The 23292-nt window shown below is 40.7% G+C and overlaps 2 long non-coding RNA genes across 7 annotated transcripts in view; one reads left to right on the forward strand and one right to left on the reverse strand.

Moving 5' to 3' along the window:
* The window catches only part of LOC120605094 (uncharacterized), a 147093-nt gene that overhangs the window by 67477 nt on the left and 56324 nt on the right, over positions 1 to 23292 (reverse strand). For 4 of the 6 annotated variants that reach the window (XR_005653525.1, XR_005653526.1, XR_005653522.1 and 1 more), the window contains one exon: positions 4240 to 4351. This is a non-coding gene — a long non-coding RNA (uncharacterized LOC120605094). Of the gene's footprint in view, positions 1 to 976; positions 2667 to 3437; positions 3999 to 4239; positions 4352 to 23292 lie in introns of those variants that run through there. The other 2 variants (XR_005653527.1, XR_005653523.1) reach the window with 2 other exon arrangements.
* LOC120605141 (uncharacterized) lies at positions 7314 to 16118 on the forward strand. Its single transcript, XR_005653529.1, has 2 exons — positions 7314 to 7430; positions 15347 to 16118. It is a non-coding gene; the product is annotated as an uncharacterized LOC120605141 (long non-coding RNA).

Below are 23292 nucleotides of genomic sequence, written 5' to 3' on the forward strand. Positions count from 1 at the left end.
TTTGTTTTTAAATGCTATGTAAATAGAATCTCAGCTTTCATTCCCCTGCATTTTGATTTTTCTCTTAAAATTACATTTCCATGTCCTTAACTCTTTTCCTTCCCATGTGCATTATTTTTCTGATTTTTAAGGATACTGGGAAAGGTCTGGGACTTAATCAGAGAAACTGGTCCTTCATAAGTAAAACTACTCTACTGGAAGAATTCTGACATTTGGTCTCTTCCCAATAAAATCTCATTCTTCACTCCTGTGTCGTAAGCTCTCTTTGTGGGCTCTATTCTCTCTCTGTCTCTCCAGCTATGCATGTGTATTCTTCTGATTCTCTGCAGCAATTGTCAGAAATCTCTTAATCCCCTTTGGATATAATCTGTTCTATTTTAGTCTTCAGATATGTTTCAGCCTCAAAAGAAGCCTAAATTGGGCAAAGCAGGTTTGGTCAGTTCATTTTCAAATTCACCTGAAGAGAAATCTTGGTATCAATCACATAAGAAGATAATACCCTTTTTTCTCTTGCTTTTAAAGACAACCCTAATTTCTGTTCTGAAATCCCAAAGCAAGATCTAGCCTTTAAAGCCTAATATTGCCTTTGGTTGTTTTCAAGATCTCCCTGTTGGACATGTTGTGAAAAGTGTCTGTTAAATGAAGATGAAAAAAGTACCTAATAACTCTGCTATGACCATAAAGACAATATGCTCTGCCCTGTCCACACTGCTCTGGGTTTTGCAAAAAACGCTCTCCGAATTCTTTCCCTTCCTCAATTATGATGCACATTGTTAAGAACTTTGCATTCTCTGTGAGTTGTCCATTAGGAAATTTCAACAGGATGAGTAGTCCTGACTTTGCCCCAAGTCCTGCCCCCACCATACTAATAACCTAGCTGGGTTGAAAAGTGATTTAAAACAGCTTTTATGCTCTGCAAGCTAATGGTAAACTCTTAATATTTGCCTAATACTAATAATAATGTTCTAATATATTTGCAAATCTCTAATTTTGAGACCACCCATGGCATATAATTTTCCCTGGGAAATGTACATTTAACCTTGCAATGAAATCCTCATCTTACCTGATTCCAGCTGATATAACTGAAGACTCCCTCCTTTTTGCAATACTCTTTCTCTGAGTTCCATTCTCTCAGTTGACTGTATTGGCTCTCCCTCCTCTACTAACCTGATAAATATTGAAGTCTTCAAAACACAGTGCTGGCCCTTTTATTTTCTTCCCTAACATTTTAATGTCAAGGGTTCTTACTTATTCCCAAGGATTCAAAGACCATCTATATGCCAATGACTTTCATATTTATATCTCTATTCCAGATAGTTCCTTTGACCTCCTAATCAACACTTCCAACTGCTTATTACATGCTTGTGCTTTGATATCTGCTTAACATATCTCTAATTGAACTCTTGATTATCTCCTTCAAGGCTGGCAGTCTTCTATACCTCAATAAATGTCACCATTTTCTATCTAGTTGTTCAAGCCAGGCAACTTGGGTCATCCTTGACTCACCTTACCCCTCATACAATCCATTGCCAACCTGTAATTCCTACTTCCAAAATATATCACAAGTCCATGCACTTTTTTCTATCATCATTGCTACCCCTCAAGTCTAAAATGCCATGGCTTCTTCAGTCCACTTCCAATGCATTAACTACACAAATATTAACTATATAAAGCAGTCAGGATGACCCTTTAAAATTATACATCAGATCATGTCACTACCTGGCTCCGAGCTCTTCAGTGGCTTGTCTTTGTACTGTAATAAAACCCCAGATCCTTACAAGGTCCACAGAGCACGCTCTCATTGGTCCATGCTGCCTCTTCAGCCTCATCTGCTACTACCCCGGGACTCACTCTGCCCAGCCACACTTTCTGTTCCTTGAAATGTATCAAATCAATATAGAAAAACCTTAACTAGGATGCTCTGGGTAACTGAGGAATAAGCAAAACAAGTTTTGTGCTTCCGCTGTTTTTGGTTGACAGTCTTTCCAGAAAGTATGACTCCTCTGTGGTGCTGGAAGTCAGAGTCAGCGAAAATGGCAGCAGTGTTCTTTGTAAACCGATACTCTGACAGGGCCTTGGCACCATTTTTCACCGGTGACAACTCTACTAGTTACCCTTCAGGGTGCAGATAAAAAGGCATAGGAATGAATTTTCACTGCTTTCACAAAACTCACTTGGATTGACTGTTTTCTATTTTTATTGCAGTTTTAAAGAAAACTGTGCTACTTACCTAACTACCTATCGAGTGGTGCTTTTCTCTCTCTCTTTTTTTTAATTCTAATAAAACTTTATTTTTTTAAACACAGCCACAGAGGCAGGACCTCATGTTTAACACACACAGACTTATGGATTTTTTTTAATATAAAACAAAGTTTACAAAAAATTTTTTCCCACTCTTTTTATTTGTAATCCCATTAGCACAGGGTCTTTGGCAGCAGGTGGGAGTGAAGAGAAGCTAGAGCTGCCACTGGGTAGTCACCAGGCACAAGAGTGGTGTCTTGCTCTTAATAGTGGAGCGTGGACAAAGATTCTTCTTAGCTAACGCACATGGTCCATCAATCCCCCTTAGTCAAGGTAGCCTTCGTCTGGGTCTGTATGTGTATTTTTGTATGCAGCTCTGTGTCGTGGGAAAGCTATTGACATTTTCTGACCCTTGGTTTTCTCATCTATAATAGGGGAGGATAAAATCAAGCTTTGATAAGTCTATACGAAGCATTTAGAACAGCAAGCTCTTAAGTTGATAGTTATTATTAGCAAATGATGAAGAGGAATGCATAAATAAATCTCCCTCTTATATTTTACCTCACTTTCTTCCAAACCAAGATTCTCAAAAAAGGACATTCCAGGGTTGGGTAGCGATTAGGAGATCCTGTTCGCACCACAATGGCCATGCTTTGGCGCCTTGCATAACTCCTCTTTCTGGACATAAATGCTTTTAAAACAGTATGTTGTTATCTCATGGCCTGGCCTCTGAGTTTTAGATAAGCTGAGACTTTCCATCAATCTTCTTTCCTGCTCATGGTAAACATCATGTCTCTGAGTACACCCTATCTCTTTTGTAGGGCTTCAAACAAGACATATTCAAACAGAAGGCCCCTGACACTGCCATGATGAAGAATAGTTCTAGAAGGGTTTTTTCATGTTACACCAGATCTGAAGGCCAAAGGGTCAGGTTTGGCAACTCAATAATAATCCATCAATAATCCATCCAGGACAGGATCATCTATTCCTTTCATCTCAACCAAGACCTATGGTCACTCATTTGGAGGCTGAGCCAATGGCCCTGGATAATCTAACATTCTTTCTCTTACTAAGTAAGGTTAGCCTCAACTAAAACATCTAAAACCAGCAGGATTTAAAGAATCTTGGGTAGTTTCCAGCTCTAGATAGAAAACACCTTTACAGTATAGTAGATAAAAAAGCAGGGGAGAGGTAGGTCTCTTTACGAAAATTTATTGAACATATTTAAGGAGTGGCAGTATAGGATTCAGATGTCTAAGGCAGGAGACCAGAGAAGAAAAGCATATGGATAGTTCTTTAAGTTCCATAATTAACTTGTATTGAAAATCTGTGTAAATGAATTAATTACAAAATAACAGAATGCAAAGAATGACACTTCCATTTCTACAAATGAAGATTTATGCTAGCAGATTGTAGATCATTGACCGAACACAATGCTAACCATTTCAGAAATTCCTGAATATAATGATTATGTCATTCCTGTTTTTATTAGCATTAATTTGTAAACAAGAGGGTCAGTAAGACCCTTGGTCAATGTGTAAGACATTATAAGATCAATTTGTAAAAGTTATCCGTACCGAAAGAGTCATGGATAAAACAGGTTTCAGTTATTAAGGAGGAAAATGCACATAAGTGAAACAAAACAAGTATGATCCATAACTCCAGAAGAATTGGAAACAGAGATATGTAAGGAAAACCAGTTGTCCACTGCACAGCAACATTGGTCCAACATGGACTACTTTGGGATTCATTCTGTCCTGGTAAATATATGGAAAAGATGTGATAAGTCACTAGAAAATTTCTGTCCTGACAACAGATGACTGGTTCACTGAATCTTATATGGGTGTGTGTTGCAATTTGTTATGCTAAATCAATCTAAAAAAGAATGATAATTTTTTAAAGGTTTGTGTTTGTAACAAATTTTCTTTTTACCTTCCAGAATATTTCCATATCTGTTCTCTTATGTTATCTTTTCTCTAGGGCCAGGAGAAGACCTACCTGTGAACTGAAAGATCGAGAGTGAGGCACCAGGTGTTGGCTTGACCATTCTGGTCACATGTCACATTGGAGGCCAGAGTTTTATGGCTCTTGAGCAACTTTCTGCATGATCCTAAAGAAGAGAACACAAAGATACAGACACCAGAACTTAATATAATTTTGAGATTACTATAATTTCCATTTTGTTACTAACAGCTTATGCAGACAAGTTTAAAAAAAAAAAGCTAAAAAAAAGCTTAGTTGAGCCTTTGCTTCAGAAAAAGGACTTGTGAAACCATGTTTAAGCTTTCAATTTTCCCTTTTATTCTCCACCTCTTACCCTTCTTTCCTTCCTTTGATTTGCCCTTTATCCATATTTCTAACTTGTTTGATTTTCAAATATAACATTTTTGCAGAACTGAACTACAGTGTTGATTTATCTTCAACCAGAATGAAATGCATAATATTTAATTTCCTGAAACATAAGGTCAGATCATTATTATTGAATTTAATGTTTTTTAAACTGATGAATTTGAAATGCAAATAGAGAACTGTCTTTTAAGAAAAGCTAAACTAGCAATTTTTTTTTTGCAAAAATCAATCTCCATCTTTTTTGTCCCAGAGCAAAAAAAAAAAATTTTTTTTTATTTTTAATGTTGTTAATGAGGTTATAAGTATTTTTGTTTGCCACCCCCCCACACACACACTTTATTCTTAAGCTCCCCTAGGTTTCTGCATGAATACCTACACAAGAAAAACCCTCTCTTTCTCTAACTTTTAATTTTAAGAAGTAAATAATGCAGACAGACACAAACAACCACATACTCTCTCAACCCTCTTTTCTTGCTTCTGAAAGGAAGCAGTAGCAAAAAGATGAAAAGGGAAGAAGGGCTAAGATGAAATGGGACCAGGATGATTTTTAAAACATCAGATCTACTCATAACATTCCTCTTCTCAAAAGTGTTCATGTCTATCCACAGCCATAACTTTAGAGGACAGCCCATAACCTTAGAGAGAAATTCAAGAGCTCCACACTGATCCTTTCTGTCTCATCTCCCATCATACGTTAAGCTCCAGCCACACTACTCTGCCAGAGTTTCTCCAGACGCACTCTGCTCTTTCACATCCAATTCCCCCACTACACTCTGGGTTTCTTACAGACCCAGGCTGGTCTTAACAGTATCTGCATTCTTGCCAGCTTGCAGAATACCTCACTCACACTTATTGTCCATGAGTGTTTATTAAATCGAGATTTCTGGATAGTATTTAAAGTCTCCAACTTTGTCAGTTTTCTTATACTATTTATTGGTAGGTTAAGCAGTCACCCTGTGCAGGCTAAAGCATAGAGGAAATGCACACTCGTAGATAAACTGTAAGTAGTATAACTTTTCAGAAGAGGAATTTAAACATATATTTTTAGAAGTGAAGTTGTCATTCCTGACCCAGCAACTCCACTTCGGAAAATTTATTCTAAGGAAGTAATCCTATGTACTTACAAGCAAGTTTATCACAGCAATGTTTATCTTGTTAAAATGTTATACAAAAAATCAAAATCCCCAACGAGAGGGCCATTATCTAAATTATGGCTCTTACATACGATGAAATGGAATGGAATCTAGCCTCAGCTCAACATCAGAGAGCATGTACTCACTAAATGTGGAACAATAAAATGCAAATGAAATAGAAGTATTTGCAGCCTTAGAAACATGGCATTGTTACATTAATAAATAAAAATGTAGTCTGCATATTAAATTCAAAATTTTAAACAAAAAATGTATTTTATTCATAGAAAATATCTAAAAGAACATGTGATTTTTAAAATTAGTTGGGTGTCTATGAGAGTTTACAATAAGATGCTATGAAGTCAGGTAAACAGTGACTTTTATAGGAACATGTCAAACTGCCGTAGGCAAGCTTCCATCTGAATGAAGCAATCCAGAAAGGCCATTAGCTTAATGTCTTGTAGCTTGCAAGCCATTGAAAAGTCTTAGCCATGTCAGTGGGACAACCCAGATGCACACTGGAAAACTGCCACACAGAGCCGAAACACTCCATTTTATAAGCAGTAATAGTCCTTAAATCAGTTCGTACATTTTGAAAAGAACTGAAATTTGTACCGCTTTTTTTTTTTTTTCGGAACACCTCCTCTTATTGCATCCACTTCGCCACCCGCATGCTTAGCTCAATCATTTTATCAAGGTGAGAATGAAACTGTTTTCCTACATCCTATCTATCCCCAATCTCATTTTAACAGAGTTAGCTTAAAACCCATTTATCATGGGTTTGAAACCAGAAAAGTTTCAAATACAACGTTTTAAAAACACACAGAGAAAGATAAACAGAAAACTTAATTACGCTCTCTTGGACATTTCAAACCCCAGTGGGTTTTTCAAATTCCATTTTAGGTCATTATTGGGTAGCTCCATTGATTTCCTACTAACCAGGCACCCGATGGCTTAAAACAGAGCTCTCAGACTGTGAAAATGAAGATGTTATCACAGGACAGTGAAGGGCCTGGGAAGCAGCTGGTCGCTTTTACAGAGACTGACATGTCTGGAAGGAGATTCTGCCTGGCTTCTGATTATAAACAAGAATTAGTAAGGTAGAAGCAGAACAAATAAGCACAGTGATTGAGAGATCTTTCCCAGAGAGAGGCCCCTGTGAGAGGACCAAACACCCAAACCCTCTCTGGGTTTCTGCCATACTCAGATTCTGGAGGAGGGGGACAGGCTTTAGAGTTGACGAGCCCAATTAGAATACTAGTTCAGTCCTCTCCTAAGAGTATATGCTGAGCAAGTTGCAGAATTCCTGAGCATCAGCTTTCCTGCCAGGAAAATGCTACAATAACGCCTACCTCAGAGGGTCATTGGGAATAAATAGAGGTAATATAGGAACTCATAATAGCTAGCACGCCATGGATACTAAATAAATGGTGATATTATTGTTTGAAGAGGGGACGAGAAGCCAGGCAGAATACAGGAAACATTTTTAGGGAAAAGAAGATTTCCAAATATTCTCTTTTAATTTCAGATCAGCCAACATCCAACCAGCTGAACTCACTCTCCTCATCCAGCTAGAGGTCAGTATAACTCCAGTCTCTGAGGATGAAAGCAGGAATCCTAAAGCCTATTTTTAGAGAATCTGTCTGCCTTTCCAGCCTCATGCTTTTTGGTGTCTTTTCCTACAATGTTCAGGATGGATTCACCATCACGGTAAGTGTCTCCGTGTCATCAGAAAATTTCATCAACCCCTCACTCATGGCTGTGATTTGAGGGATTTTGAGGCATAGATTAAAAAAATAAAGGGGAGGAGGGATTAAAGAGAACAAGAATTACCAGTCGAAACTGGCTTTCTTCACGGACGGTGCGTTTGAGTTATTGAAGTTTAATCATAAACCCATCATTTGGAAATGTGAAATTCATTGACTTTCAGAGGCTTGACATTTTTCAGCCGCCCTGCTCCCTGCCAAGTGGATCTCATTTGCTTGAATGAGGCAAGAAAGGAAAAGGAGACCAGGATCGTTTGCAGAGGACTCCTAGGTTGTTTCCCACCACCTTGCATGGCAGCACAATCTCTTTCTTTCTGTCTGTCTTTCTGTGTCTGTCTCTCTCTGTGTCTCTGTCTCTTTCTGTCTCTGTTTCTGTCTCTCTCTCTGTTTGTGTCTCTATCACACACACTGCCTTTGCTTACCATAACACCACGTGCACACACACACACACACACAGAGTTCCCCATGAGAATGATAAAAGCAATGGCTAAAGCAAAGTGACAAACAGCCTTCCTAGAGCAAAAGGCTCACTGGCCTGGAAGGAATCTCAGACATCATGTCCCCTATCTGTCTGATAAGATTTCATCTAAAATCCTTCCCGGGTGAGTGGAGATCAGGCCAGTCTAAATGATCACCACAAAGTCGATTCTCCCATTCATTCATTTATTCATTCATTCATTCAACCCAACAACAGGCATTTATTAAATGTTAACAATAATAATAAAAGCCTACATTTATTAAGCCTCTACTGTGCACCAAGCATAATGGTGAGTAAAAAACAGGCGAAGTACACAGAGCTGAAGGCCTTCCATAGGAAGAAAATATTAACTAAATAACTACAAATAAAAAATATATAATTACAACCTCTAGCAAGTGCTGTGAAGGAGAAGTTCAGAGAGCTGTTCAGAGTGCCTTATGTAGAGACCAAGATTTTCTGCAGAAAATCTTGGTTTGTTCAGGGAACTAAATTAAGGTCATGTGCTCAGATCAAATAGAGTAGGGAGTCTGAAGAGGTGGTCAGGGGCTGGACTATACTAGTCTCATTAAGCATAGAAAGGATTTTAGTCTTTATCCTGAGCAGTGGGTGGACATTGAAGGATATTCATGGAATCAAATCTTAAAATAAGGCAGAAAGCACAGGGCTAGCTTACATTCTCTTCATTAGAGCTTGGGCCTCTGATGAAGTGACTCAGAGCCCCGTAAAGCTAAACAGTGTCACAGAGAGATAACGTTCTATATGCATCTCCCATGACAGCCACACTTTCTCAGAGGCTATTTATGACCTACAACCATTTGAATCCGACACATTTATTGAGGTCCCCCCACATCCACCCTATGTCTGACCCTGTGTTAGCAGCTGGGGAGAGGCAAGTAGCCAAAATAAGACACAGATTAATAATTCCAATCCCAGGCAAAATATATTATGGGTGCTGTAAAAGAGGTAAGGTACTAAAAATGCAGCCAAGAAGGGCAGCAGAGTTCAACTGAAAGATGCAGGATCCAGACCTTGGCTTGAAATTGTGACTGTGCCTCCTATTAACTATGTGCCCTTTGGACAGGTTGCCTCCGTGAATCTAAGTTATTTTGATGCCCTGAGAGTTTGTGTACTGAAAAGACTATTGAGAAATGTATCTTGGATTTATAAGTTAGTGGTCAATTTATTAGATTAAAGTTACACATTTTAAAATATATTTTCTTTCTTGGATTTTACATTTCACTTGCAAATTTTACTTTTTTATTTATAAGTGGAGCAAATTTTAACCATCATTTCTTTTTTAGTTACTTTTAAAGGGCCTTTGACCAATGCTTGGTTACATTGCTACCTTAGATCATTAAATTCCTTCAATGGTTTAAACTGCATTTATAAATTCAATTTTCATCTTAAGCACGTCAATCGTCTTATCAACAAATGTTCTCAAATAGTTAACCTAATAAATTATGTTTATAAATATGATTGACATGAATTTCCACTTAAAATTGTATCTCAATAATTCATTAATTATATACTTTAAATTAGAATTATCAGAATATCATTTTAAAAGACCAAATTTTCTTAAACATTATAAGTATATAAAAATATAAAATATGGCCTAAATAACAAAAATATTTATACTATAGTTCTGATCATTTTAAGCACATGTATATATAATCTAAAACTTCTAGGAAATGAAAAATGCTTACTCAGTAAGAAAGACGATCATCGTCCCTGTTAACTGAAATTACCTTGCACAGAACTATCTGGCTGGACAAGAGATTTGGAAATTCAGGTTTCCTGGGCGATGCTTTTTACAAAACTAAGAGAACTATTAAATCATCTCACAAAGTATGGGGAGTTGCCATCTCAGCATTCTTGGAATGACTCGTGATCAGAGATTTTGGTAACCTTGATGTGACATACGGAACTCTATTTTTAGAGGTTATATCAATGATTCTGTAACTTCAAAAGGGGCATGGTCACATCCTGGAACTCAGATTATATACATAACCCCAATTCTGCCTCATGAATGCCTGCAGCTCCAGCTTGGCCTGATATCTTGATTAGATTACGCATTTTCTTTGGCTCTTAAGATTTCTCTCTGCATGTCTCTTCCATCCGATGTTATTGATTTTTTAATTTAATAGAATCCAAAACTACTTTTCTGTCTATTTTGTGCTTCACTCTTTGCTGGGGACTAATATTTGTACCATGCATTTCATTTCACAGAGTGACTTTCATGTGTATTTTCTCATTTAATTCTCAGCAACTCTATGACACAGATACCCAGAAAGGTGAGGTTCATAAGTTATGAACCTCATATGACTTCATAAATTATAACTACAAGTCAGACAAAATCATGTGAGATATCTAAAATTCAGTAGCCAAAGAATACAGGATTCTGTTCTTTGTTGTTTTTAACCCCTCACCAGAATGCAAGTTCCGAGAGAGTTCAAATCTTACCTGTCAAGTTCTGTGTTGTGTAGTATTCAATAAATATTAGTTAAATGAATAAAATCACTCATTTCTTCATTTAACAACTATCCACTAAGAGTCTATTAGGTGCCAGGAATTGTGCCTACAAAGGAGAAAATTGTATCCATTTATGAAAAATGTCTTCCCACCTCTCTGCCACTTCCTGTCTCCACTCACCACACTCTCCTTCGGTCCCCACAGATACACACAGGCTGGCTCTGCCTTTGTGTCTTGTATCCCAAAGAAAAAAATACCAAAGATAGGGCAACCCTGTCCCCATGGCCAAGAGCAATCAGAGCTGGCCCTGGCAGCTGGCCAGACAGTGGAGGCTGAATGTTTCCTGGGCCCGGCCTAGTAAATATTCAGCTGCAGTAAAAGCCATGGTCCAGTGAGCAATTAGAGAAAGAGGTCCAGGTGTCCATAGAGGAGCTGGTTCCTATTTACAAGAACACACAAAGGCTGGCTGGGACACAGCCCTCCTCCTCAACCTTGACTTTACCACAGAAAACAGGCCTGACCAAGAGCTTTCCTCCAGACTCTTACAGCTGGCTGCAAAATGAGCATGATAGTAAACACATGTTGCTTTGCCTGTGACCTGACAAATCAGATTACCTACCTTAGACACACACAGGGGGTTTGCCATGAAGCAACCTGGAAATGAAGCCCTCTGAAGGTACAACTGGCTTGCTGTTGCTGTTTGCTGAGGGTCTGAAGTGACTCAAACTTTGCATTTGTGTGAAATACAATATCTTTTATTTATTTTATTGTCCCCTATTCCAGAGGAGCTAGGATCAGCCTTGTTCTTGTCATGGAGCCCAAATATTATCATTCAAAGGCTGTATTTACAAATGAAGCAGGATGGCCATAAAACTGATGACCTTGCTGCTTCTGGAATCTCATAAAAAGTTTCCAAGCTGCTCCTCCCTAGAGTAAATAAGGGTGTTGCAGTTGCTAGTCCCCTGGCAGGGTTCCAGCTGGGGCTATTACATTCTTCCCTCCTCGACTTTACTCTGAGCACCAAATGCCGACTTGTCTGTGTGTCAGGGTGCTTAACTCTGGACATGCTGCTGTGCTTGGAGCATTCAGACCAAGAAGTGGGGACAATGCAGGGAAAAGGGAGGAACTAAGAGAAGAGGCAACCTTGATCAAAAAACTGTTATGTGTCAGGCACTGTGCAAAGGATTTTTCATTAATTTTCTCATTTAAGCTTTGTGATTTAACTCATAGGCTAGCCCTCACTGGAAGCTTTCACTCATATGACCACATATTGAAAATATCTGTGGCAGACATTGCTCATTTTGTTGGAGGTCACATGAATACCATTTATTACAATTTATATATTCCAATGGCCTGTGCAGTAGAAGTGTCCATGTGATACAGATGAGGTCAATGAGAGGCAGTGAATGCATATATGGGTGAGGCTTCAGAGAATCTATTATTTTATTGATGAAGAGTCATACTTAGCTGGCATGTGTCTTTTTCTCTTCCCCATTCTTCCTGCTTTAAATGAGGATGTGAGTCTAGAATAGCAGTATCAATCTTATGACCCAAAAAATGAAAGATGGTAAAACAGAAAGAAGTAAAGAGCCTAGGGCATGGATAGCAACATGGAGATGCTCCCTCAACCCCTATCTACCTGTGTTCAGTCTTCTTGTTACCATGAAAAAATATCCCCCTTCCTTGTGATGGTGAACAGACTGGAAGGTAGCCCCCATGATCCCCGTCTTCAGGTGAGTATGTCTTTGTGTGATCCACTCTCTTTAAATATGGGTAGGATCTGTGACTTGCTTCTAACCAATAGACTATGGCAAAGGTTATCATGTCCATGATAACGTTTCTTTATATAGGCTTCATCTTGTTAGCAGACTTGTTCTAGAGACTCTCCTTGCTGATTTAATAAAGTAAGCAGCTATATTGTAAAAGCCCACATGGCAAGGTGGTCTTTAGGAACTGTTGGAAGCCTCTACAAATTTCAGGAAGCTTCTAGGAACTGTAGGCGGCCTTGAGGAGATAAGGTGGCCTACAGTAAGCAAAATGCTAAGGCCCTCAGTCCTACAGCTGTGAGGAAAATAGTCAACAAACAATGTGAATGAACTTGGAAGTGAATTCTTCCCCAGCCAAGCCTCCAGATTAGAATGCAGCGCAGCTGCGTTGCAGTCTTGTGAGACCCTGAGCAGAGGACCCAACTAAGCCATGCCCAGACTCTTGATCCACAGAATCTGTGAATAATAAATGCAAATTGTTTTAAGCTACTAAATTTTCGGCAGTTTGTTATGCAGAGATAAATTACCAATACACTCATTTATACTATTCTGGTCAGCTTTCTGTTATATGCACCCAAATCGGTACATAGTTGATGAATATACAGATGTGCAGCTAGTGAGAACCCCCAAAAGTGTTGAGGGATGGGTGTTGACTCTTAGAGAGGGTAGAAGAGCAGGAGTTGAAGAGAAAGCTGAGGTCTTCAATTTTTCTCCAAATAGAAGAACTGAGTATTCTCAATCAAAAGGCTTTTAGCTGCTGACCATTTAGTTGTTTCTCCAAATGTCATAGGTGACTAACAACTAGAAACAAGAAAAATTATTTAATAACTCTTTGGGATAAGTTTTTGACTGAATTAAATGTAGGAGAGCAGGCTATATATTCCTCTTTTTAGTATATGTCCTGCCAAAGCGAGCACTATATATTCCTCTTTTTAGTTTTGTTGGAGAGGGTTCAGCAATCTGAAAATAACAATACTAGCTGGCATCTCTTGAGCACTTACTGTGTACAAAGGGCTGTGTCAAGCCCTTCACTCTTTCGTGCTCACAGCCCAGAATGATGATTGCTCCCACATGACAGATGAGAAAACTGACATTCAGAGAAGAGGCAGATCAGTAGGCAACAGGGTCTGCTCCCTACCCAGTACACTATACATTCATTCTGTTGTAAAAGATGAGAAGTATCAGAAAAGAGTAATGAGAGGAACGGAACCATTTTCCATACTCCAAAGGCCTGGGAAAAAGCAAAAGCACAAATAACTTTTTGATGTATTTCCTAACAACATAGAGATCAGACTACATATACAAATGTGTATCCTGCATCTTTGTTTTTTTCAGGGAATATGCCATAAGCAGTTTCTCATGTTCTTCAAAGCTCCTTGTAAGCACTGGCTTACCTTCTGTTTCATTAACTGGATGTGCCATAATTTACTAAGGCCCTCTCCTAATACAGACAATTTGAGATGCTTTCCATTTAGGACTATTATGAATAAAGCTGCAATTAACGTCTTTGTGCCTAAAGTTTTTTTCCACATTTTGAGTTTAGGGTAGAACCCTCCAAGTGGTGTGACTAAATCGGAAAGGATGAATACAATTAACATTACTGACACTCCATGCCCAGTTGGCTCTAGCTCAGAGATGCCACTGTGAGGCTTGGAGACAAGAGAGACATATATTTCTTGAATAGGACTGGCCCCTCCCATGAATGTTACCGTGACGGTCTTCAAAAGTTACTTGAGAGGCTATTTACTTGTAGAAGGCCAGATTTTTTATTATCATCTGGAATATGGTGCTTCCAGAGTTATAAAATTCTAGCCTGAAATTTGGTAAATTTCCCTGGTATTTGTGTTTTACAAACTGTCTCACGGCCAGTTCCTAAAGAAAGACCAGGGCCTCATATGACTTTCTGATGTGAGCCGACCCCTGCTACATTCTGATTGGTACCCACCGGATTAACCATTTTTTCCAGATGCTCAAAAAAACAAAACGTCTCTGATCCCAGAGGCACAAAAAACATGCTTTATTTTGGAGGTAAAATAATTTAAACTTTTTAAGAATTTTGGCGTGGTGGCTAAATGACCCAGGAAAATCAGTTTCTCATCTGCTGCAGATATATTCTGAATTGGGGTGATGGAGCCACTTTTTGGCATGGAAAAGAACCTTAGGCACCTGATAATGAAAAGAGCTAAGACTTGCTGGACGTTGACTATGTGCCAAGCACTGGGCTAAGCACTTTGAATAGATTGTTTCTTGTCACTTCAGCACAATCCTATCAGATAGATAGACTTATCCCCACGTTGCAGTTGGGAAAATGGAAGGATAGAGAGGTAATAACTTTCCAAGCCCACAGAGCTATTCAGCCAGTTGTTAGAAGAGATCTTAGAGACCATGGAGGTCTTACCCTCTGCTCTGAGGCTCCAGAGACCACTGTGGAGGCAAGGGCACCCCAGGAAGGGAAGCCAGAGAGAGAGACTCCTACCCCGTCCCAAAGTCTTCTCTCCCCTATGGTAGGCAGAATAATAGCCTTTCAAAGGTGTCAATGTCCTAACTCCCAGAACCTGTGACTATGTTGCCTTAAATGGCAAAAGGAATTTTACAGATCTGATTAAATTAAGGACCTTGAGATGGGGAGATTACTGAGGTTTGTTCAAGTGGGCCCAATCTTGTCACACAGGTCTTTAAAGTGAAGAACCTTTCCAGACTATGGTCAGAGGGAACTGTGATTACGGAAGAATGGTTAAAGAAATGCACATTGCTAGCTTTGAAGATGAAGGAAGGGCTATGAACCCAGAAATGTCACCTCTCAAAGCTGGAAAAGGCAAGGAAATGGTGTTCTCCTGGAGCCTCCAGGAAGGAACGTAGCCTGCCAACATCTTGATTGTTGCCCAGAGAGACCCCTCTGACTTCTAACACACCGAACTGTCAGATAATAAATTCATGTTGTTCTAAGCCACTACCTTTGTGGTCATTTGTTACAGCAGCAAAGGAAACTTGTACTATGGCCCTGCTTCAGTCAGAGCCCCTCCTCTATTGTTTTTGTGAGCAGATTTCAGCGTGATAATTCATTTGGAAAATTAAACAAAGGGGAATTTTCCTGCTTTTTTTAAAAAAAAAAGTCGAAAACTAATTCATCTCTCTCTTTTTCATCAGTTTTAGAAAAAAAATGTTGGTGCTCAGATAAAGGACATGCTTTGCCCACAGTCGCACAGTGACAGGGCAACTGGCCCAGTGTTTACTTACAGCCGCAATGAGTGCTCAGAGATCCCCAGCTCTGGACCAGGGCTGCAGCTGCGTGCTCTGCTATGTGATCCGGCACTAAATATGTGATGAATAACTTTTGTCATTCAGCCTTCGACAAATATCTACCAGCATGGATCAGCGCTGCACCAGGCACTTGGCAATAAAAGAGTGAATGCAACCAGGTCCCACTGCTGGGAAACCCAGGAGTTGCACTATAGAGTGACTTAGAACTGTGTCACACAGAGTGTGAAAGAACACAGAGAAAGGCTACTTAGCCCAGTCCTGGGGACCAGGAAAGGTTTTCCAGGGGAAATGACATCTAAGCTGAGGTCTGAAGGATGAATGAAAGGCCAGGCAGAGAAGCGAAATGTTCTATGAAGAAGGTTAGCAGTGCAAAGGCGTGAAGAGAAGAAATGGGCAGCTTCTATGAGTTGAGAATAGATAAAATGTAGGATTCGAAGAAAAGGCGGAGCGAGAAGTGAGACAAGAGAAGTGAGCCTGGGTGAGAACAAAGGGCCTTGTGAGCTAAGTTAAAAATTCACCTGAGTTTACCTTCCATGAATTCCCTTTACCCGATGACAACGAGAAGCCATGGAAGGTCTCTCCTGAACTGATGCAGATAGAATATCAAGCACAGGACCCGGTCAGAGTAGGGACACAATAAATTTCTGTTGACTCTGAATTGAGTGTGGTGATTTGTATAATCAAGGTGTGTGCAAAGTGCAATGGGAGTGAAGAGGAACTGGCCAGCTCTGTCTGGAGGGAGTTGGAATGGTCACAGAGCAGGTGAAGACCAGGGACTCAAAGGATTATTACAACAAAGGGCACATTAAGTAATTTATTTTTTTCTGCAATCTTCTATTGGCACACAATGACAGTCTTTGGAATCCATCACATTCCTATAAACCTTTCTGTCTTGAAAATTCTGCAAATTCACACCTCTATCTCTGTTTTTTTATTTTATATTAATGATGTGCCTTCATAGCGTAATGTTTGACTAGCTTTCTAAGGCTATATGGCAGAAACCATTCTTCTACCCCCAATAAACTTCCTTGCCAACAGAATATCAATTTTACTCAAGACAGCAAGGTGCCCAGCCCTGAGGTGGTTGAATTACGTTTGGTCTAAGTCAGTCATGGTTATTCCATTAACATTTGCCAGACAGTCTCTTTCCCAGACTCCTTTGCAGTTAAGGATGGACATGTGACCCAGTTTTGGTTCATAATATTTTGGTCAATTAGATGTAAGTGTAAGTTAGCTTGGAGGACTTCTGGGATATTTTTGTTCCTTCACTGATAAAATGGCATAGTCATTCAAGTAAAAGGATTCTTTGCTACTCCACACCCCTATCCCCTTGACACTTTTCTATCTATGAACACTGTTGTGATGTCTGGATGTTTGGCAGAATCAATGACCTATATACATATGGAGGATGGAAAGGTAGAAGGATGGAAAAGTTCCTGGCATCTTGATAATGCCATTGAGCTGCTGTTCTCACTTTAGAATATTTACCTCCAGACTCCTATTCTATGAGATAATCAAATATCTTCATAGCTTAAAACACTATCAGATTTTTCTGTTACTGGTAGCCAAATATATCCTAAATTGTATAGTCGTTTCCAGAAAGAGTACTACCTTTCTTCTCACCAGAATTATGAAGCTCTAAGACTTTGTTAAAAGTGGTAGTCTATGGCCAGCTAGCCACATGAAAATGTTCTCCCAATCCTGGGAGCAGAAAATTTTCTTCCTCCAATCCTCCCTTCTCATCAATGACTCTTCCTTGGCTGGGAAGAGATGTTTGCTCTTCTGATTTCATGCCTCCAAATATCACCCATTGCTTCATTGCCCCTTATACTTGGCCAGGTCTTTGTTCATGGTGGTCCCTCTGGAGGGCCCGGCTGGTTAGAAAAGTTGAACTTGTCAAAAATCAGAGTCAGATTCTCCTTGGCAACTGCAAAGGTAAGCTGTCACCAGCCCTGTCAACAGTCACAGCAGAAAGAGAGCTATTTATTCATCCAAGACCTTCATGAGTCACAGTCTAAACATTCTGTGAACCCTCCTCTGGCAAGTCATACCCTGCCCCAGTCACTCTGCCCCAGTCTCTGGAGAGAGTGCTTCCCACCCAGTGCCACTTCAACATAACAGACTCTTGGCTTTTGGCTGTCTAATCTTTGGGCTGCACAAGTGGTCATGTTATTAATGACTCTGAGTCATCATTTAGGGCATTCCATCTGGAGAGTGTGTGTGTGTGTGTGTGTGTGTGTGCAGGTAGGAGTAAGTTCGAGGTCTACGTGAGACTCCCCATGGCTCTGCCTCTGCCTTACCATATACCTTTCAAAATACAATCTGTTCCTTGCATGACAAGTGTTCAAGTCTCTCCACCTCTTGGTGATCCCTCATTTAAACACTCCTGTTTGTCAATGTGAATTAGGACTCAAATAATTTAATCATACCTAGGTGGGTCTGCCCAGTACTAAGGGCGAGTCTTTAATCAGAAGTTCTCATCTTTGTTTTAATCTGCTCAGCCCCAGCTTATACAGTAAATATGACTATCCCTTTTGGAGTAAAAAATGCTCCAGCCTTGATGACACAATTCATAGAAAACTTCACTCCTTACAAACTCCTCACAAGTATAGACAGAGTTTAGGTGTTACGTCTTTCAGGAAGGCTAAAATGTCATCGAGAATTGTCATCTGCCTCAGACCAAAGGAAAAGGAAATTGCTCTTCAATAGATAAATATGAGTGTGGAAGTGAACCTGAAAACTTATCAATTACCCTGACCTGAAAAACACTTCCAACATAAAATATGGGCGCTCTGAAGAACCCAAAGAATAAATACATTCCAAAATAGTTTTGGGGTATGATTGACACTAAATAAATTCATCTTCTTGGGACCATGATATAAAGGGTGGAAAAAACTCATTGACCACCCGCTATGTGCAGCCATTTTCCACACAATACCCTGTAGACTTAACAGTGCCATTTTCCAGGTAAACTATAAAACTGAGATCAGATTAGTAACTTCACCTAATAGTCAGTCACATACTAAGTGGCCAAGACTGGATGGAAGCCCAGGGTCTCAGCACTCTCATTCCCCAATACTAGCCATAAAAATATAAACCTCACCTTCTGGAGGGGCAGTTACCACAGAGACATCCTGTCTCTCCTTGGCAGCCACTCCACCCATCTCCTTCCCACTAAGGACTCTCTTTCGAGATCCTGGCCAGCCAGCAAGCAATTGAACTTTATTCTTCTTGAAGCCCTTCTCAACCCTTGCACCCACTACCTAGAAAGACAGTATAGTGTAGCACAGTCATTAAAACTGATTCCAGAGCCAGACAGCCTGGGTTCAAATCATGGCTCCACCACTTACCAGCTGTTTGACCTTGGGCCATCCTCATCTGTAAAATGGGGTAATTATAGTAATCTATCTCACAGGTTGCTATGAAGATCAATAGAGGGAGTCCATAAACGTGCTGGCACATAGTAAGGGCTCAATGAGTTTTAGCAACTGTTATTACAAGCCAATTTTACAACACTTGGATGAAGGAATTTTTTCATTCATCGGGCAAATGAAAACTGAAGCAGAGAACAGTTACTATTATGCCCATGATCACACAGCTCATCAGAGGCTTAGGATTAGAAAGAAAGGTCCACAATTCCTCATCCAGAGCTCTCTCTCCTCCTGCTCACTGAACCGAGAGGCAGAAGAAGCAATTAAGCTGTTGATGCAAGGCGTAATCTCCTCTCCCCTCTCCCGCAGTCTGCCCTGTCACATGAACCACAATGAAGTCACCACAAACATCCATTTATTTATAAATCTACAACATTAACCTCTTCACTTAAAAGCCTCTTGGAAACTTGCTGGGGAAAAGCATTTCAGATTCTGTCAGAGAAACAAGCTCCTACTGACATCTTGTCTCCATATGCCTTTGAAAACGTGTTCGGAGCCTCCTAATCCCTCACCAAGGGACATTCCCTGAACTACATTCTTCTAAGGTTTCCATAGTTGGGTGTGGGTATGCTCTAAAAGCGTTTTTGAAAAATTCCCGTCCTTTGAGTCATGGCAAAATCCGAGGGAAATGAATACTGCCAAAGTTTTCAACATTTACATAAGCTCTTAATCAGCCCTTCGGTTCATTACTGTGTGATGTATCGATTACACTGCTGTCCAGGCAAAGGAACGGGGTCTTGGAGTCTGCCGTTTTGACTTAGAGAACACAGGGGGACCTTGGAAAACTGCTCTATGAATGGTTCTTGGACCTTAGGAACAGGTTCCAGCTTCTCCCTAAGAGTTTATTCTTGCACTGCGTTCTTGTTTATTACATTTATTTAGTAAATACTTATTGGTTTGTTTATTATGAAGACCATACTAAGTGTTGGAGATACAATAATAAGTAAAACAGATATGACCTCTGGCTTCATGAATCTTATAGTCTAGATAGGAAAACAGATGTGAATCAAAACACAGGGTACTATGAGAACGTGCGGCAAGGGAACATAAACTTGACCATGTCTGAGGTCAGGGAAAGCTTCCCCCGGTAAATGATGTTTCACCTACGATCTGAAGGTTTGGGAGTGGAACTTTCTAGGCAGTGTATATACAAACAGAATAGATGAAGTAATGAAAGAGAAAGAGGAAGACAAGAGATGAAGCCAATGAATTAGGCACATCTTTATTCTAGAGCAAAGGGAAGCTTCTGAGAAGTTATAGACTCCAAAGCATCATTATCCTGGTTATTAAAAGATGGTCTCCCTTATATTAATGTTGTTTCCCTTTCATTTTATACCAATGATCATAATAGCTATGATTTTTTTCTAATAATGTGTTTTATATACTCTTTACTTCACATATATTACCTCAGTTAGTACTCACTTTAACACTCTAAGGAATACACTATCATTATGCCCATTTTACAGAGGAGAAAAGTGAGGCTCAAAGAGGGCAAATAATTTGTCCAAGGTCACACAGATGAGATTGGAATCCAAGTCTTTCTGACTCCAGGTCCAGGTTTTTAACAACTCAATACTGCATGTTGCCTGTGGGCAGGAGTTGGGTCTTTCTGATTCTGCTCGGTTCGCTAGAGTTCATTCCAGTTGTGTGGAACTGCTCACTTCTCCAAGCTTCCTGTCCATCATTTCTCACCTAATCACAGCTGACGTTTCTATAACACTTACTGCGTGCCACAAACAACGGAAGCACTTCACGTGTATTAGCTCATTTTAATCTTTATCACAACCAATGAAGTAGGTACTATTATTTTCTTCACATCCATTTTACAGAGAATGAAAGTGAGTTACAGGACTCACTTCTGGGCAAGTGTCCTTGCCAGATAGTTTGGGCAAGGACACTCAGCCCGGCAAGGATTGTAACCCAGGGAAGGCTGAAGTCTAACCATGAGACTTATTATTCTTCTCGCATCTGGCCGCATGGAGCTCCTTCACGTTTCTTGGAAAACCTGCATCCTTTTTCTCTTCTAGCCTCACATATGCCAATACTTCTTCCTATACACTCTCCCACCCCACAGCCTAACTTCGTCTTCCCTTGAGCTCCCTTCCCCCTGTCCATCTTCCAGGACTCTGATCAGGGTCTGCTGCCCCTCCTGCGCGTCACCCTAAACTCCCCTTCACATAAACCAGGCATGTCGACTGCTGGTGCACTTGTTTACCTCCCACACTGGGCAGAGGCCGAGCTGCCCAGACATTGTCACACCCACAATGCCTGGGACCCAGCAGGGGCTCTATCACTATTATGAAATGAGTAGTAAATACATGAGTGAGTAAACACCAAATAATTCTTTTTTGTACTCCATTGTGCTTGGCACACAGCAGGTCTCATTTAATGTTGCCAAATTAATAACTGGGTGTATAGTCTTATTCCAGGATTTATTTTTTCCTTTTGGCTTTTTTTTCTTTTTCTCCCTCTTTGTTTATGAAGTGCAAAGAAAGATGATAAAAGTACACAGATCGAGAGTGAGGCCATTGGTTTACAGAAAGGTTAAAGAAAAGCAAGAATCCAGGAATTTTCCTCTAGCTTCAATGTGGAAAAGAAATTATATTTACATGTATACGTATATGTGTATGTGTGTGGGCGTGTGCAGGCAGTGTGTGTGTGTGTGTGTGTGTGTATCAAGGTCTGTCCTAGACCCTTTAGGCATCTGAGCAGACTGAGCCTTGGCCTCCTGCACTTATCTCTGCCTGTCCTTCCTGGAGCTCAGAGCCTGTAGCAGCTGGCCTGGAGGGCTCTGCCCAGAGTGCAGGAGGCCCCAAAAAGGAGGTGGAAGCTAGTGTGAATTGTGATTGTTCCTGAGCCACGGGGACAGTGGCTGTTCTGGGCACTTCAGGAAGTACTTGTTCCAAGAGGCTCTTCCAGCTATTGTTTTGTGGGCCAAGCCTGCTGGGCTGGCACCAGGACAGGCTGCCTCTTCCAGGCCAAGGGCGTGTCCAGGGTACTGGGGGCAGGAAGGTAAAAGGCAGGGGTCAGCAAAGAGCACTCAAACTAGGAAGGAGTCTTGGGCTTGTGCTTCTCCTTCCTTCAGGCCATCAGTGTCAGGAGCCACCTGCCTCTAGATTTTGTTCTGTCTCCTCTTGCTGGGTTTGGCATTGATTAAAGATAAGCCAGATGTTGCCGGTGATGTCATGGCTAGGCCAGTGAAAACTACCATGTACCATAAAAGGAACATGGGTGTTGGAGCTGAGTCTCCAGGCTTGAATACTCGTTCTGCCTCTCTCTGTCTCTTGAGCACTTTCAAATCTCCTCTTTGTCTTCCTCTTCCTCTTGCATAAAGTGAAATGATAACCATCTTGAGAGGTTATGAGGATGAGTTGAGCTAAGATTGATGACCTGTCTGGTACACAATGGCAGTGGGAAAATGCTAGTTTCCTTCCTTGTCCTAAGCAGCTGGACAAGGCCAGGCAGTGTGGGGACGTGGTTGGGCAGCAGATGTCACGTTCCACTGCATTCCTCCTTATCACAGGCTGCTGGCCTGGGCACTACGCCCACTGTAGCCTGAATTCTCCTGACAGCTGCCCTGCTTTACTGCTTGGCCTTGCCCATGACTCCTGTTTGAACCAGGAAAAGACTCTGCTCTGCTCTAGTCACTAAAAAATAACAAGAATGATGCAATAAGTGGCTCTCACAGCCACCAACCACAGACAAAGTCCAGGCTTCCAGATCTCTAGCCCAAATCCATGCTAAGATTGCAAATCAATGCCCTCCTGTTCCCATGAATCCTGGGTGCCTCCCATGCAACTGCTCCACCTGGCAGCTCTGCTACCCTCTTATCTTATGACCAAGGCCACCAATCTAGCCCCTGAGGCACAGATTGGCTGGGGGCAGGGAGTTTCCAAGTACCTAGTCCCTGCAACCTGACCTAATAATAATAACAACACTGATGTTCATTGAGTATTATGTTCGCGACACTGTTCTAATCTCTTTATATTAGCTCATTAAATCTTCAACATATTTGGAGATAGGTACTGTTTAATATCCCCACTTTACGAAAGAAGAAACTGAGTCTTGGGCAGTGGCATCAGCATCATGGTAGCATAAGATGTTCCTCCTTTCTCTCCCCATTTTTAGCAACTGATTACACACCCACCCTTGAACAAAAGTGCCTCAGTGGGAGCTGTGAGACCCAGCACCATATGCCAAGGGACCAGGAGGACTCACCCACATGTGCCTCCGAAAATCGGCAGAGACAGGTCAGGAAGGGCTGTGGAAACCGAGTCTCAGAGAGTTTAGTCACTGGCCCAAGCTCACAGAATTGATGAGTTACAGATAAAATTTAAATCCATTTCTGCAGCTACCAAGTGTGGTATTTTTTGTGTTCCCATCGTGCTGCTGACTACCAAC

The sequence above is a fragment of the Pteropus medius genome, unplaced genomic scaffold (assembly GCF_902729225.1).
Source record: "Pteropus medius unplaced genomic scaffold, Ma_sr-lr_union100, whole genome shotgun sequence".
Classification (NCBI taxonomy): Eukaryota; Metazoa; Chordata; class Mammalia; order Chiroptera; family Pteropodidae; genus Pteropus; species Pteropus medius.